The sequence below is a fragment of the Oryctolagus cuniculus genome, chromosome 8 (assembly GCF_051225735.1).
Source record: "Oryctolagus cuniculus isolate XC-2025 breed Fujian yellow rabbit chromosome 8, ASM5122573v1, whole genome shotgun sequence".
In the NCBI taxonomy this organism is placed as follows: domain Eukaryota; kingdom Metazoa; phylum Chordata; class Mammalia; order Lagomorpha; family Leporidae; genus Oryctolagus; species Oryctolagus cuniculus.
The window spans coordinates 45,222,546-45,236,177 of NC_142874.1; the positions used below are offsets into that span (position 1 = coordinate 45,222,546).

A 13,632-nucleotide genomic window follows, 5' to 3' on the forward strand; every position below is an offset into this window, starting at 1 on the left:
TTCTCAATCAGTATTTTTAGAACAATCTGTAAGTTAGTCAACTTTTCAAAAAATACTCTCCATTCTCTTAAAATTTCTTCATAATTTTTTCATGTCTACTTTCTTAGGAAATGTAAGCATTATGTTACTGACTTCAAAGTCTCTACAAATTTTGGTCAGCTGAACCTCATTCTTTAATAAGTTACTCAGGTAGAGCTCATGGGAATAATATTCCTTAAATTACCACATGTTCACAACCATTTGTAGCTTTTATGTTGTCAAGTTGGGTTGACTACATAGGAAATGTCACACATTTTATTCCTTTGAGAACCTAAAAATATTACTCCATTGATCTCTAGAACAAAGTATTTCTGTTGAAAATTCCAATGACTATCTGATTTTCTTTCCTTTTGATTTTCATAAAAATTTCAATGCCTTAGGATTTTTTACACTAGTATTTTTACTAATTAGACATCCATGTTTGTCTTTATTGCAGATTTTTTTCATGTATGTGATGTACCTTTTCATAAGTTTCAAAGACTATTAAATTTATTGTTGTTCAAGTACATCCTGTTTCTTACTTTGGTTTTCATACAAGGATTCCTGTCTTTCACGAGATATTCAAAAATTTGTGGAACATGGAACTGAAAGTTAAATCTATTTCAGTATAGAAATCCATGCATGTAAAGAGTCTTTAGAAATTCATGGAAAATATGTATTACGATAACACTATGCATAGATTTCAAAAATTTTTGCACCAAAATAAATTTATCTTTTAATTGCATGTTCCACAAATTTTTGAAGTTTCCTTGAATATGTTGTATCTTTTCTGTGAACTTCTACATTTATCACTTTCTTTTGATTCTTTTTATATCTCTTGCTTGGTTAGTATTTTAATTTTTTTCCTCCTTCCCATCTTCTACTTCTATGTAGACAACATCAATAGTTCCATTCTTATATCCTTTGTGCTTTATTTACAAAAGGATGAGTCTCATCATTTTCCTCTAATTCCCTCACTTCTAATTTTTAAAATTTTTACTAATGTTGGTTTTTCATAGATTCTATCGTTTCCATATTTTCTTTTAGATATTTTGAAACATTGCTATGTTAGTTTCCTATTCCTGCTATAATAAATTAACTACAAACCGAGTGACTTAAACAAAACATATTTATTATCTTTCAATTCTATAGCTCATTAGGGTAAAACCAAGCTGCCATTCCACTCCATTGGGTCCACCTGGATCTCACAGGCTAGTCTGCCTAGTTAAAATCACCTGATCAGCAAAACGCACTCAAAACGTTAATTTTCTTCTGCTCTGCAACCTAACATATTCACAATTTGGAGGGGTTAAGGGAGTGAGGAACCATTTTTCCTCTAAGAGCCATTTGGTTATTTTATGGCATCATTCCTGGGCCAGACAAAATTGTCAAATTAAAAATTAGCCTGCTATTGATTTATTGAATTTCAAGTTCTGCTTGTGGTTGCCTTGGCAGGGCCAGAGCAAATGATATTGTAGGCCTTGAAAGACAAGTGGGTCAGATGTACCCTACTCCAATATCGTCAACACTTTTAGGGGGCCATTATTCTGACTACTACATTCGTTTTACTGTTTTCAAATATTTTGTGGTCATGTCATTTTCACAGTCGTTCGTGTCCTGTTTTAATATTGCACTCTTGTTTTTAATAATTATACTATACTAGATACAACCATAACTTACTTAAAAGAAAATAACCTTGGGGCCAACATTTAGCCTAGCAGTTAAGACACTTGTATCCTACATTAGAACTCCTGGCCTCAATTCTCAGCTTTGGCTCCTGACTCCAGCTTCACAGTCAGTGGCGATAGCTCAGGCTAGTTCTTGCCACCCAAGAGAGACTTGGATTGAATTCAAGACCTGGATTAAATTCATGGCTCCTGGCTTCAGCGCTAGTCCAGCCCTGGTCATTGTGTGCATTTAGAGAGTAAATAAGCAGATCAGAGTTCCTCATTCTCTCTGTCACTCTGCCAAATATTGACTTTTTTAACATTTAAAAAATAAAATCTTTTTTAAAAGTTAATAAGCTTTTCCAGAGAAAACAATGTATTGTGGTACAGTTTGAGATGGTCTCCCTTTCCCCACCTCTATCTAGATTGGCTCCTCCTGGGCCCTTCTGTCTCTGTCTTGTTCAGTTTTGTATTCTATCCTTATCAATTCCTCCTTGGACAATGGTTTATCCTGGAAGACAGTTCCGTGATTGTTTTGAAAGCATATAAGTCAGATGCCTTCAGCAATCGAACTTTTAGTAATAAAAGTGCAAATTGGACCCTGCACAATTTTGTCATGGCATTTTGACTGCAGTTCTCAGGTTAGTCCACTGTTCACAATCCGCAGAACTACCAAAGACCCACACAAATAAAGATACCAGATACTGTCATTGCTGATGGTTTATTGCCACTTGTATTTGGACGTTGATGGGCATGGCTTTTCATAGAATTTTAAGTATAGGTCTTTGGTTTTACTACAAGTGTTGACTTGTTTGTTTTAATGGAGTGTCAGAGTGGTTGCCATTTCCATTTTCCAGAGTTTCTCTCCATGCTTTAGGAATAACAAGAGAACCAAACACAAGAGGTGCAAACTCCTTTGGAGCAATACATGATAGCTGTATTGAAATACAGGTTAGGATGCAGAAAGAAAGTGTTATTTGTTGCTCTGTCTTTAGCTCTGTGTCTTTGCTTTAAGGTAAGTGTAGTAAGCTAGGGGACTAAGAGTACTCACAAACAGTTCATTCAGAAGGGGCACTCATCTGATGCAGCCATATCACTTTCCCATCACAGGAGTTCTGGGTCTGGCTCACAGCTTGCATTTGTTCCTCAAGTGATCTAATTGTTCATTTGTTCAGATATTTATAATGTACAGGGGAACTTCAAAAAGTTCTTGGAAAATGGTATTAAAAGATGAGTTTATTTTGTTGAGAAAATTTTAAATCCATAAATAGTTTTTTTCATAATACATGTTTTCTATGAACTTCTAGAAGATCTCACATATATCCTATATGTTGAGTTCATGCTACAAGATACAAATATAACAGAAACTTGGTCTAGCCTCTCAAATGTTTTGAGTCTAGAATGATTCCACAAATAACTAATATAAATGCAATAGTGGTATGTCCTCAGAGAGAAGGCTAGTTCATCAGAGAAGGGTCAAAGAATGTAAAATATCATTTTCTGTCTACCTTATTTCCACCTATACCTTCCCAAAAAGCTCAAGTGTAGGAGAGGCAAGCTTCTATTTCCAGCCATCTCAGAAAAGTCAAAGTGCTGGCATTGTAGGGTTGTTCATAAGGAAGATGTTGTCCATCAGTGAGGGCCTGTTCAGTAGCAATTATCATCTGATTGAGTCCAGCATTCTGGCAAGAAAGGAAAACCAAAACTATTCAACACAAATGTCCTACATTTTAGAAAAGAAATGACAAAATGTGGGCTTCTAATAGAGAAAAAAACATGAAAGAGATAGTTTTGAAAGTAAATAACCATAAAGAAGCCTGGGAAGTTTTCAAATAACTCATTGGGAACTCAGGTAAAATGTTTCTATTTGGCCCAAAAAGAACAGACTTGGGAAAGTAAATACAAAATAGCCAAATGGCAAAGGAAGAAAAGGCTGTTGGGATGGGGTTATAGAAGGGTGAATCTTTTTAGGGAAGCAAAGAATTTTCCCACTAGAAGAGAAGGAATGCCATAAAATGTGACAGACTGAATGAAATGTAGACTAGAAGTTAAGCAAGTCCCAAATTTCTTAATTACCAAGGCACCTTGCAAGGGGATCCAACATCAAACACTAAAGTTTTCAAAAAGAAAGGAAGGAAGGAAGGAAGGAAGGAAGGAAGGAAGGAAGGAAGGAAGGAAGGAAACAAGTAGAGTGTCAATGGATCTACTTGAGGTTAATAATGAAAAGATTGTATTCAAGCAAATAAAGGCAATAGTAAAAAGAGAGAATTATTTTTCATAGTATTTAATTTAGCTTTTTTGGAGATATTCCACTATTTTAAATTGTAATTTCAGCGAAGAATTTGTATAAGTTACTCATTTCTAAAAAAACGCTCCAAAATTTAGTGACTTACAACAAGATTCTTACTAGTTCATGGTTCAAAGGATTGTCGATTTGGGCTGGGATCAGTTGGGTGGTTCTTCTGGTTTACTGGTCTCACTCATTTGAGTACAAATGGGGCTGGGACTAGATGGTCCATCTGGCCTTATCACACTCACATTTCTGGCAACCCTATTGTTCGACTGCATGTGTTGTCCCCAGCAGCTACATCAGGACTGTTCTCATCCTTGTTTGAGGACAACAGAGGATTATTCCTAATGTGCAAGCATTTTACAAGCTCTAGAGTTGGTCAAGAAAGTCATTTGGCTAAGCCTAGATCCAAGGTATGAAAAATTAAACTCTACTTCCTGCAGGGAAAACTGAAAAAGTCACATTACAAAGGATTGTGCATATAAAAAAAAAGGAGGTATTGTGGCCATCTAAGAAAAGTTTTCCCTTTGGTCACAAAATAAACTTCCCACAAGATAAACTTCCCACATGAAAATACAATCTCTCTCTTCTAAAAGTCTGCGGCTTTGTCCTGCAAAGCGACACAAAGCAGGGTGGCAGCATCCTTTCCCATGAACACCAGAGGGAGACAAGTTTCAGGGAACATGTCCGGGTTTATTCACAGACACATACACTTTTAAAGGGCAGGTAGAAGGGGTGTAACTAACTCAGGGGAACACTGACTGTAGGACAGAGCCGATACCGGTGCCAATAGGCCTCTCCAATCAGCTTGAAGGTAATGTAACCTTCCATGTGGGCCTAATGGGCTTGGGCCACACAGGAACAGTTTGCCTAATTGGCAGAAGGCAGGGATGGGGAGAAATATGCCTGGAGCTCCTGTCACCTGCCAGCAGTCAGGCCAACTTCTGGGATCATCCACAAAAGTCAAATGCTATTATGGTATCAAGCTTGAAAGATCTGCATCTAAATCAGTTCCAGATACAGATGAGTCTCTTTAGGTGTAGTTCCTCAGGTTGGCTCCTCTTTCATCCGAACACCTATGGAATCCATCTCCTTCACACATACACATCTGAGAAGGCACAGGTGACAGCAATATACTAAAAATAGGAAGGGCAGAAGTACAGAGCAGTCACTTGTTCAGAACTATTGTGAAATCCTACCAGGCAGATGTTAAAAAGGACCTCTACTCTTGCATTGGGAATGCTCCTTAGTTAGGGCCGAATTCCACTCCCCAGGATTGATTCCCGAGTTCATTGTTCTCTAGGCTGTGTCCTCCAGAAACCTGAGTGCTAGCCACAAATGATTGGAACTTTCAGGTTTGAAATGCTCACAAACTTTTTAAATTCTACCACGATGTAGACTTAAGGTAATGCCATCACAGAAACACATGTCCACAACTTCCTTGGATATAGGCATGTCTCTTGTTTGGGCATTAGGTCAAGCTGATTGAGAAAATGGTCTTAATATTATGGAAAGCTCTTTTACCTAGATGAAGGAGTCTGCCTGGGCACAATCTTGAATCAGAGGGCTTTAGAAAAAAATCTCATAGCCTTTAAGCCACCCTTTTAATTAATCTTTTTTCTTAAGACAATTCTTGTTTTGAGAATCTTTTTCTTGGCTAGAGAAACTAGAGATGGAAAACAGTTTTATGTTCCAGCCCCGCAAATTCATCTTCTCTGAATTCTGCTTGCCAAATAGTTCTTTCTTTAGCTCATCTTCCTCTTACAGAATCACATCAGGTGCAGCTGGCAGAAGCCAACTGACACTTCCACCATTTTGCCACAAAATCTTCCTAGCCCTAATTACAAGTCTACATAATATGTTTTAAAAATCATATGACAGTTTTGCCATTTGTTTTGTAACTCTATACAGTGAATTACCATCTTCCCAGCCTACTACTACTGTTTTCTCACCATTTTTCTAGCCTCTGCTCACAGCATTTTGCCTTTCTTTTCAGGCTTTGCTAACAATTTCATCACTGTTTTTTCAGCCTCCAGTTGCTATTTGATCCCAAAGCCATCACTACGTGTTTTAAGTTTTCTTCATAGCATCCTCCCACTTCTGACACATTATCAGTAAATACAGTATCAGTAAAGTTTTTTACTGATAAAGTTTTTTAGTGTATCACTGCATAATGCACTATACACTATTTCCATGGTGGGGGGAAAAGTCAGCCATTTCCTTTTCTTAGCCACAATTTTGTGGGTTGTTTGGGAAATCCTCTGATCTTGATTAGCTCAGCTAGGGTCTGGATAGCCTAGCACAGCCTCCCTCAGAAATTTGGGTCTCCCTCCAGATCATCTCTCTGCCGTACAGGGAAGAGGGCAACCTGCAGTGTACAAAATACTTTTCAAGCTTCTTTTTTGGATAACATTTGCCAATATCTTATTGGCCAAAGCAGTCACATGCCAAGCCCACTTTCAAGTGGTAGAGAAACAAAGTCTATACTTTGTTGGGAGAAGCCAAGTCCCATTGCAAAGAGATATATGGATAAGGAGGAGAAGAACAACTGTCTATTTCTTTGCAAACAAATTGCCAAATAGGCAAACAATTATAGTGCTAAGATCAGAAAATCCACACAAGTATGCTAGTCTCACTGATAAACAAAATGCAGTAAGTCACAGTTTTTCGAAAACTTCAGAGATAGAGTGAGGTTCAAAAAGTTTGCTGAAAAATGGGAATAAAAAATGAGCATATGTTGGTGCAAAAAAAATCCATGCATAGTTTTTTCATAATACACACTTTCCAGTATCTTTGAAGTACCCTCATAACTTGCCAGAGATGGCCACAAGGCTTAGACTGTTGAAAACCAGTGATCGCATCCTCTTCCTATGTGCGTCTCTCTAGAGAAGGTTCTGGGGAGTCGGGAGATGAGTATGAATGGATAGAATCACAAACCAGGGAACCAAGCCCTCATGGAATGGCACAGAAGACCAATGAAAACCACTGTTTTATATGTACCCCACTACATAAATCCCCCCTTATATGTGCCCAAGTGAACCAGACACAAAGCAGAATATGTTTCCATAAATGATAACCTAAAGCTTAAACACTGAGATGTGGGGGAAGAAATAAAGTAAATTGAAAAATAGTCCCTTCTGATACCCCTAACATATCAAAGTTATACCTGCTAAATATACCACTCAGCTAACTTTGACCAGCTCTTCCTTGTTCTCCAAAAGTTTCAGAAATTTGTTCTCCATTGCATTAGGCATCCTCTTAAAGCATAAAGCCTGGAATAATGACCCCAACTGCCATAAGCCAGAAACAGCAATGAGAACCATAATAAAATGATAGAATGTTTAAAAATAACCCAAAGGGAAAGACACCGCTTTTACCTGATCTAAAAAAAAATGTGGGGTCGGCTCTGTGGTGCAGTGGGTTATTGCCCTAGCCTGAAGCACTGGCATCTTATATGGGCGCTGGTGTGAGACCTGGCTACTCCATTTCTGATCCAGCTCTCTGCTGTGGACTGGGAAGGCAGTGGAAGATGGCCCAAGTCCTTGAGCCCCTGCACCCACATGGAAGACCCGGAAGAAGCCCCTGGCTCCTGGCTTCAGATTGGAATAGCTGCGGCCATTGCAGCCAACTGGGGAGTGAACCAACAGATGGAAGATCTCTCTCTCTCTCTCTCTCTCTCTCTCTCTCTCTATCTCTCTTTCTGCCTCTCCCCTCTCTGTGTAACTCTGACTTTCAAATAAATAAATAAATCTTTTAAAAAATGTTGCACAAATATGTTTAGCCAGTTTTTTCTTTTTTTATCATCTCTGTATGAGAAGACAAAAAGAAATACAATAATAATTAGATTTGTGCTATTTCATTTTAAAATTTTGTGTTTTCTATTAGAAGTATTTCTTCACAAGATAAAGCAGATTACCATTATTTAATAAAAGTATGTACTGATTCAATATTAAGTGATCATTAATTTGCTTCAAGTGCTTTGTTCCAAAGGTAGGATATAAAGCATATATCCTGAGATTATCCTTTTTTAAAAAAATAAGATTTGTTTTATCTATTTGAAGGACAGACTGACAAAGAGAGAGGAAGAGACAGAGAAAGAAAGAGATCTTCTGTTTGCTGGCTATCTCAAATGGCTGCAATGACTAGGGCTGGATTATTCCAAAATCAGGAGCCTGGAACTTCATTCAGGTCTTCCATATGGGTGACATGGGCCCAAACACTGGATCCATCTTCTGCTTCTTTCCCAGGCCCATTAGAAAGTAGCTGGATCAGAAGCAGAGCAGCCAGGACTCCAGCAGTAGCTCTGATGTGGGATGCCAGCATCACACGTAAGGGCTTATCTGCTTGCACCACAATGCTGGCCCCCAGGATTGTCCTTTCTAAAGTTTAAACAAATGTCACCCATCTGATTGGAAAAACAAGCAGTCTTGCACTCAGGAATTTGCCCTATGACAACAAACTTTATTTAGCACCATTGTAAAAGGTCAGGCATATAGTTTCTAGATGGCTCTGGATAGTGCGTTGAACACAAGTAAAATGGCAAAGTGATGGCAAGAATTTGCAGAATGATCACACAGTAATAAGACAAAGGCAGAAACACGAGTGATGAGTTCCAGGGTGGGAAAAGTTGAGGCAGCATTACAGAGCTCATATTCCTGCTGCCTGAAACAGTTGCAGTCTGTGTAAGTCATGCTTGGGACATTGATTAAATCAGGGAGGGGCGCTTGATCTTATGGTACCAATATATTGGCAAATTGGGCAGGGACATATTTATTGGAGATAGTTATGAGTCTGAATTCATTAAGAATTTTCTAGAAAAATGATAAATTGGCTTTGAACAGAATCTTTATCTGAATCCAAAATTAAGCACCCTTTCCCCTATACTCCCTATTTAACCCATTTTTCCAAAGATGGGAAATGGGGTGGGGAATACCAGATGATCACATTGCATGTCCCTTAATATACTCTTATTATGATCACCTTTTTCACAACTGTGCTAACATCTTTTCAATTGGAATGAAACTATTAAAATTTTAGATTGTGAGGTCATAAGGAGGGCTCAAGTAAAAATTTTCCACATTGCCAAACATACTGGGAACATTTTGGGGAAAAATACATACTGAAAATGAAGAAGAATTACTGAGTTTCACAAACTTTCCAAAATCTACAAAAAAAAAAAAATTGTCAAACAGAAATAAGTTCAGTACTTCTCTAATCACTTTCTTCCCCTTATCTGTTTTGTTCATTACAATGTCTCTAGCCCTTGGAAAAAACAGATGGAAAAGATAGCAGCCACTTAATAAATATTTGCGAAGTGAATTATGAGTAAACGAAAACAGTTTGGTGTGTGAGAAGCTTCCTGACTGAGAAGAGGTAGCTTCAGGCACCCAGGCGGCTAAATCTTGAGTTCCCTTGACAGGAACATTGTATCCTTACCCTGGGGTCCATCTAGACTCTATAATACTTCAATACTCCTGTTAACACCTATTTCTTTTCTTAAGACTTCATGGTGACTCTAGCCCTCACTGGTCTCCCTAGAACACTTAATCAGGTCATCCTCTAGCTTGGTGAGCTCTTTCCCATTATTCGCTGTTGACTAACATTTAATGAATGGTCTTCAATCTTACCATACTAAGACAAAAATTAATAAGGCACAGTCTCTGCCCTTAAGGGACTGAATGACTTATAGGAAAATCCACAAAAAACAAGTGAGTTCAGCATGTCAGCTCTTAAACATGTTCCGGTAGACATCTGGGTTGGCCCTACAACCACAATGCTACTCTCTTTCTGATGGAAGAAATTGGAAAGCTGATTCCTACTTCCCCACATGTACTTGCAAGTTTATTTTTCTTTTAGAAGATTTATTTATTTATTTGAAAGGCAGTTACAAAGAGACAGAGGGAGAGACACAGAGAAAGGTCTTCCATCTGATGGTTCACTCCCCAAATGGCCACAATAGCTGGGGCTGGGCCAGGCTGAAACCAGGATCCAGGATCCAGGATCCAGGAACTGCCTCCAGGTCTCCCACATGGATGCAGGGGCTCAAGCACATGGGCCATCATCCACTGATTTCCCAGGGACATTAGCAGGGAGCTGGATAAGAAATGGAACAGCATTATACAAACCAGTGAACATAGGTGATACTGGCATTGTAGGCAGTGTCTCAACCAGCTACATTACAGCATCAAACTTGTTTGTAAATCTGAACAGGCCCCCCACCCCATGCCTCTTCTCCATAGTTTTAAATGACTGTGAATTAGCAACATTTTTCTTCCTTATCAATACTGACAAGGAAGGCCATACAGACAGTTTCATGATGATTGGACTCCAGATCCCAGATTCCAGTCCTAAATGGAAGCTGTGAGTCCAGTGAGCAACAGATCCAGGGCAGAAGCAGTGCTCCTGACATCAATCCAGTACCCATTTCAGCTTGGATGATCCTGTAAGTTTCATCAATCAAAAATTATTAGGAAGAATATACAGTAATTTCACTTCTTATCTAAAACAAGCACCACAAAGCCAATATCATGATTACTATCAATGTTATGATTGCATTTCTGTTTACTAACCCGATAGTTAAAAAGGAGCAAAACAACAGAGTGTACTTCAAAAAGTTCATGGAAAAATGGAATCAGAAGATTAGCTTACTTTGGTTACAATTTAAAAAAAAATCCTTGCATAGGTTTTTCGTAATATGCAAGTTGTGTGAACTATCTGAAAACCTCTCTTATTTTCACAGATGTATTGAAATGAGGGGCCTCGATATCAGTAGAAAAGAATCAAATTCTTCTAACCACTTAATTATTTATTCCCATCCCTTCCATTGCCTACTTTTAATAAACACTTACTGATCACGTCTGTTTCTCAACAGATCTATCTGTTCATCTGAATCCGGCACACCATTCTGCCATGGCTTCTAGTAAAATAACAGTCAGTGAAGACAGAATTGATAGCTCTATTTATTCTGTAAAGCTCTCTCAAAGATGTTCAATTATGAATCAGCCACACCTCTTCAGGAAAACATAACACAGCTTCAAGTTCCCTGTGACTCTCCTTAGTCCATAAATAAACAGGTTTATTTGAAGATGCCCCTCCTTCTAGAAGACTCAATAGTCTTTTTCTTTGGAAACATTTAACTTACTGAAAAATACTGTAATCTTAAAATGCTGGATCTTATTTCTGAAAAAACATTTTTAAAAATTTCCTGATCCAAGATCTTGATACCAAACAAAGTATTCTTGCCATCGTTTTACCAGCATAAGGCCCCCAGGATTAAATTTCCTTTATGAAGTCATGAAGTCAGCGAGAGGCAGGAAGAGTGTCCATTCCTTCATTTCCCTCTCTTCTCAAGTAACAACCAAACACAGAGGAATTTACTCTTTCCCTCAGCATCAACCACATCCCAAGCCACCCCTCACTGAGGGGGCAGTGAATCTGAGCTCTATCCAGTATTCAAGGTGCACAGTGTGGGTTCCACGTGCCCGCAAACCTGTAATCTTCAGATTTTCCCCACCCCTTCCCATGATTGTGAAATCCTTGTGGATGCACCTCCACACTCCATTTCCTCTGGTGTGATTGTAGTCTTACACGATCCTGAGTCAGCCTATGGAGCTGGGGAGGAGAGACTGACGCCTGAAACATCACTTAAGTTACTCCAGTATTCCAGAGGGTACAACTTGCTGCTTGAATTCCAGCTCTGATGGTGCTACTGCTCTAAACGGAAGAAATAATCTAGAACTGTACATGCCATTGTTCCCGAGACTTTGGAAGACAATTGGCCTTTGGACAGCATTCTTGTAAGACAGGATGAATGGTTAAGATACAGAAAACAATACTTAGATTTTGTTTATTTTTATTATATTGATTCTTTAAAATGTGTATTAGCACACATGAGTAAAATAATTCATGTGGTAATATAATAAATGAATATAATTATGTTATAAGGACATTCTGAGAAAATATGTATGCTCAAGACTATGTGGAGATCGCAGTAGGAACACATATGCTCCTTGGTTTATGATGGAGTTTTGTCCCCAATTAAACCCATTGTTAGCTGAAAACATTCTAAGTAAAAATGTATTGACTACACTTAACTACCAATCATACTTGAGTAACACAGCACACTGTAGAATCTCATTTGCTTCCCCTGGTGATTGTGTGGCTAACTGGGAGGTGAAGTTGCTGCTTACCATCATGAGAGAGTACTTTATACAATTATCCAGGGAAAATATCAAAACTCAAAATACCAAGTACAGTTTCTACTAAATGGTTATCACTTTCAATCATGGAGTTGAAAAATTATAAATCAAACCACCATAAATCAGGACCCATTTGTATGTACTGCAGGGTCCCATCCACCCGAGTGACTCCCTTTGAGTGTCTCTAAATTGTAAGCCCCATAAAGATATAGTTTACTTCTGTTTATGTACAATATCCTCACTCCTGGCATTGTGCCTGGCAGATAACACATTCTAAATAAATATTTGTAGAATCAACGAATCACAACTGGCTGAAATAGAAGTAGTTCCTGTGTATCTTTACACACTCTAGTGGGCTGACTAGTGTCCCCCACATTCATATCAACCTTAGATATGGAGTCTTAGAATGCAAGCTTACTTGGAAATTAAGTTTTCACAAAGATGCTTAAGGCAAGAATTCCGGTGCTATCACATTGTATTAGGATGGGCCCTAAAGGCACCGAGAAAGTTATAATTAGAGACAGAAAGAGATGCACAGGACACAGAGAAGAAGGTCATGTACAAACAGAGGTTGCAGTGATACAGCTCAACTACAAGCCAGGGGCTGCCTGGGACCACCAGAAAGAGGAAAGGAATGCAAAGATTATTCCCTGGGAATCTCAGAGGAAGCATGGCCCTGGCGACACTTTGGCTTTGAACATTGAGCATCTAGAACTGTGAGGATATAAGTTTCTGATGTCTTAGAGCATCTAGAACTGTGAGAATATAAGTTTCTGATGTCTTAAACTACTATATTTGTAGTAATTGAAAACCCTGGGATACTAATATAAAAGTTGTATTTTAGATACCAGGTCTCTTGTCTCAGCAAATTCAGTCCTATTAGACCTGACACACCTGCCCTTCTCCATGGACTTAATGAAAGCAGCACATCCTCCAGTGGAAGCCACTCATGAGTCAAGCGGAGCTTAGAACCTTCTTCCCTGTCTCCTAGCATTCTGTGCCCCGCACATTGCTATTTAGAGACAGAGAACTTACCTGACAAGAAGAAGTTCTCAGAAGGTCTAAGGTGCTGGTATATACTGCGCATGTGCACCCAAGAATTTACGAGGTAACCTGAAACCCTTTGTTCTTAAAACTGTTTAGGAGAATAAGCTTCTGAACTCTGTCTGATATATACTGGTTTCAACCAGTCCATAATAATCACGAGGCACATTACAGTTCTATTTAGGTACCTGATCTTCTGGTCAGGACAAAAACCAGGAAATGAAGTTTGTTGTTTTTCTTTTACTCTCTCTATTTTTTTAACTCACCTTTGCACCTTTTAATATCACTACATTCTCATTGTGTATGCAGATCTAGATATGTTAAATATAAGTCAACCGAATTTTTGAGCTTCAAAACAAGAATTGAATTTCCTTATAATTAAATATTAAATATGTTTGATCTACCATTAACTTCT

At 38.4% G+C, this 13,632-nt stretch overlaps 1 long non-coding RNA gene across 2 annotated transcripts; it reads right to left on the reverse strand.

The window, feature by feature from the left end:
* Positions 1–9,829: 9,829 nt before the first annotated feature.
* On the reverse strand, positions 9,830–13,329 carry LOC149125002 (uncharacterized). 2 transcript variants are annotated; one of them, XR_016212546.1, is made up of 3 exons: positions 13,209–13,329; positions 10,283–10,415; positions 9,830–10,068 (listed from the first exon to the last, which is right to left on the reverse strand). It is a non-coding gene; the product is annotated as an uncharacterized LOC149125002 (long non-coding RNA). The 2 variants fall into 2 exon arrangements; XR_016212545.1 differs by having other exon boundaries at positions 10,265–10,415.
* Between the last annotated feature and the right edge of the window lie 303 nt (positions 13,330–13,632).